Source organism: Microtus ochrogaster, chromosome X (assembly GCF_000317375.1).
Source record: "Microtus ochrogaster isolate Prairie Vole_2 chromosome X, MicOch1.0, whole genome shotgun sequence".
NCBI classification, from domain to species: domain Eukaryota; kingdom Metazoa; phylum Chordata; class Mammalia; order Rodentia; family Cricetidae; genus Microtus; species Microtus ochrogaster.
The window spans coordinates 31,920,800-31,925,341 of NC_022026.1; the positions used below are offsets into that span (position 1 = coordinate 31,920,800).

At 37.8% G+C, this 4,542-nt stretch overlaps 1 pseudogene; it reads left to right on the forward strand.

Annotated features, from left to right (window-relative positions):
* The first annotated feature begins 334 nt into the window (after positions 1-334).
* On the forward strand, positions 335-2,568 carry LOC101989289 (annotated as a pseudogene).
* Positions 2,569-4,542: the final 1,974 nt, after the last annotated feature.

Here is a 4,542-nt window from a genome sequence, read left to right on the forward strand (position 1 = left end):
ACTGGAAAGCGAATGAAAATTGCTTCCTTTTACAGCAAACTGTCCCTTACTGCCTTATGAGTGCAAAAACAAAGTTTGTAGGCATGCTTCCTATTTTCATGAGAATAATCAACACCTTTGCAGTTAAAATTAAGCACTTTTTATTCCCCTGCCCCCCACCCAGTTTAGAACCAGAAATAGTCCCTGTGTTGATTCGAGTCGCCAAGCTTGTTTCTATTTCGTCGTTATTTTGCTACAATTCTCCTTACTTCTTGAAGACGGCAATGCCGTCGACATTTGTGCCTCAGCCATTTCTTTACCAACAGCAAAGTCAACGCCATTCAACCTATTTACCATGAATACAGCCAGCATTGCTGCAAGAAAGTACAATGAAAGAGACCAGTTTCCTGAAGGAGTCAGAATCAATGCCACCAAAAGTGAACAGGATGCCAGTAAGATATTTATGGGGGGACTTTCCCCAGAATTGAACAAGCAAGCACTTCTGGAATACTTGTCTCAGTTCGGTGAGATAATAGATTTTATCATAAAAAGAGACCCAACTAGCGGACTCTCTAGAGGATTTGGATTTTTTGAAGATAGTTCTACTGTAGTGAAGGTGTTACAAGTTAAAGACCACAAAGTGGATGGTAAGAAAGTAGATTTTAAAGGGCTAAAGCCATTGAATCTCAATTCCCCATCAAAAAGATTTTTGTTGGTAGGTTGAACCCTCAGATGTCTAAAGAAAAAAATAAGATCCTATTTTGGCACATTTGGGCAGATAGAAGCTATTGAACTTCCATTGTGTTCAGATACAAAGAAAAGAAGAGCTTTTGGTTTTATCAAATACATGGAGGAAAAGCCTGTTAGAAAGGTCTTAGAAACCAGGTTCCATTACATTGGCTCCAGCCGTTGTGAAGTTAAAATGGCACTCCATAAAGAATATCCTGGAAGACAACAACAGAGTATAAATAAAGCTAACACTGTGGTTAGGGAAAGAAAATCTGTTCCAACCGGTAGATTTGAAAGTCACTGGGGAGGCAGAGGCAACCAAAGCTTCTACTTTGTGACTAACTCAAATGCTCAAGAAGCCAACCTAAATACCCATATACTTTGAGAGCAAATTCAAATATCACTTGAGCAAGTTCCAGTGGTTTCGGGAATACCGCCTGTGAATTCCAAGTAAACCTCAATGTTTTGATGAGAAATTCAGTGGCTTTGGGGACAAGGCAAAAGGCCTTGGGGCCAAATTCAAATTCCAATGGAGCAAACAAACATACTCTAGGGTCAAACCTGAATCCATCCTGGGAAATCCAGTATGCTCTTGGGGCAAGTCCAAATTCCTTCAGGACAAGCCAGTACACTTTGGAATCATACCCAAATGGTTTTGGGGAAAGCCAATATGCTTTGAGGGCAACTTCAAATATCTTCTGGACAAATGCCAATGTGCTTTGAGGGCAACTTCAAATGTCTTCTGGACAAACCAATGTCCTTTGGAAACACACTCAAATGATTTAGGGGTAAGCCAGTATACTTCTGGGGCAATCCCTAATGTCACCAGTACAAACCAGTATCCTTTGGAAACACACTCAAATGCTTTTGGGGTAAGCCAATAGGCTTTGAGGGCAACCCCAAATCCAGTGTCCTTTGGAAACACACCCAAGTAGTTTGGGGGTAAGCCAGTATACTTCTGGGGCAAGCCCTAATGTCATCAGTACAAACCAGTATCCTTTGGAAACACACGCAAATGCTTTTGGGGTAAGCCAAGGGGCTTGGAGGGCAACCCCAAATGTGTACTGTACAATCCAGTGTCCTTTGGAAACACACCCAAATGGTTTGGGAGTAAGTCAGCATATTTCTGGGGCAACCTCAAGTGTCTTTTGTACAAACCAGTATCCTTTGGAAACACACTCAAATGCTTTTGGGGTAAGCCAAGGGGCTTTGGGGACAAGCCCAAATGCCTTCTGCACAAACCAGTGTCCTTTGGAAATACATTCAAATGGTTTGGGGTAAGCCAAAGACAGTAGGGACAACCCCTAATGTCTTCATTACAAACCAGTATCCTTTGGAAACAAGCCCAAATGCTTTTGGGATAAACCAATATGCTTCTGGAAAAGCCCACATGGTTTTGAGGTAAGCCAGTGTACTCTGAGTTCAAACTCAGATACCTTCAGTCTAAACTACTACGGTATTGTGACAAACTCATATGACTTTCATACAAGTCATTATGCTTTAGAGACTAACCCCAGTGTTTTCAGGACCAGCCCAAATGCTCTGGGTGCAAACACAAATGCCTTTAGGGCAAGTCATTATGGTTTGCAAGCATGGCAAAATGCCTTTAGAGCAAATGAGAACTTTTGTGAAGCAATTGAAAGTAGCAGAAGCACTGAAGGACTTAATTTGTCTCAAGTAAACAGCAATTTCTTGAATATCTACAATAACCTGCCCGATTTTCATGGCTCTAATGGAGATTATTTCTTTCTATATAGCTATTTGGCTTATGACTTGGAATCTGTACTTAATTCCAATGTGCAAATAAACCAGTCATATCTCCTTGGTAATCGATACTAAGGAATTTATTCAACATTTTGAAACCTCAGGATGAAGCCTTTATCCAAGCAATACTCGGCCCAACAATGAGAAGTTCAGAGACTTACATGAGCTGGTCCTACAACTGCTTGATTGGACATTGTCACTACTTGTAGCACCTTTTGAAGTACCAAAACATTTTTCATCACCTTTTTTTCTGTGAAGCTACAAGAAGAAAAAGGCTTGAGACTATATTGTAGAATTTTTTTCTGCAAAATAAACATTTCAAATACTTCTTTTTGAGTGGCTTCTATTTTGATCTGACATTTTCTTTGTGTTTTCCTTGTTTTGGTGAAGTGGGAGGAAGTCATATCACTTGGTCCCTTCCCGTTTTTATTCTATGTTGGTATGTTTGGCTTGGAGGTACCCATACATACAATCACTGATCTTTATTGCAGCTCTCTTTTTATTTTTATTTTGAGAAAGATGGTCATGTCATTTAAATTTTCTAGTAAATATAATATTTAAAGAGAATTCATTTTAATGTTAAATGATATTTAAAAATATAATCAAAATTTATTTCAACATGTAATCAAGATAATTACTGAAATTTTTTTATATCATTCTTGGCATACACAGTCACTGGAATCTAGTATATTTTACTTTTATAGGACATCTCCGCTCTAATTAGTTTTGTTTCAAAGCCTCAAAATATGTGGCTACTGTCTGTCATATAGAACAATGCAGACTGAAAACAGACCTACATTATTTACTGAGAGTATTTTATCTTTAAGGCATTAAGGATAATTTTGAAAAGAAATTAAAAGAGAATGATACAGAAAATCAAAGGTCTGGTATATACCCAACTGAATGCACAGAGCTCATCAGTAGCATGCGGAAATCAATTTCTAAATTCAGATAACTCCTGATCAAAAAGGTAAGGCAAGCATAAAACTGAAATTCTGACAATCTTATAATATAGGAAAAAATTTTAAAAAGGCACTGAAATTAACTCAGTACCTGTGTATTTATCATAATGTAAATATCTGAAAGCAAGAAGTAACCTCCTCTTTGTTTTTCTATTATACTTCTTATCTAAAATGACTTTTACACATAGTATAAACTTCAAAGAATGATTAATGACACAAGAATGAAACTAATATGTATGTGTGTAGCGGCGTGAATAAATGCAGGCAAATATTAAAGAATTTAATTATTTAATGATTAAATAAAACTTACAGAACCGAAGTTCCCGCGCAGCACAGGAGGTAGGAAAGAAAGAGAGCGCGCAGCTTCCCTGCGCTCCATATATTCGTAAACAACCGCCTCAGGCAAACCCGCCCTAATTGGGCTGGCTTAATCCTACATCTCCCCCTTTTGTCTAAATAAGCCAGAACTAAACCAAACTATAAACAATAATAACAAATGATAAATATAACTAACAATATTGAGAACAAAAGTTTTGTTAGACATTCTATCTCAAGGAGTCTAAATAATGTAGAAAGTAACTACAATTAAATAATCTTCAACTCCATCAAAGATCTGAGAAGGGAATAAATATTTCTTAATAAAATGAGAGATATCCAGAATGTGCAACAAATGACAGAGACAACTGACTACCTGGGCAATCACCCAAAGTCTCGTTTGCAAAGTTGAGTCAACCAACTTTGCCTAAGGCCTAACATAACTGACATACCATTATCAAATGCAAGGAACTTTCTTAGAATTATCCTACCCTGTCTTGACAAGATAAGACAATCCTGTTTCATATCTTAGTCAGTAGTTGAGTTATGGGCTTTTCTTAACCCAAAGGCCAGTTCTGCCAAGAAGACAAGCTCCCAGTGGAGTGTCTTTGGTGCTCAATGTTCTCTCAGGAGTAGAGTGGTGTTGCCAGGAGTAATTGTGTCTCGTTGGCACAGAATTCTAGGTTAGATTAAAGGCCATTTTCTACAGCTCTTCAAAGAGGCTGAAGATTATACTATCTATACTATATAATCTCGATGTATCTAAAAGACCTGATTAACCTAAAAATAAATA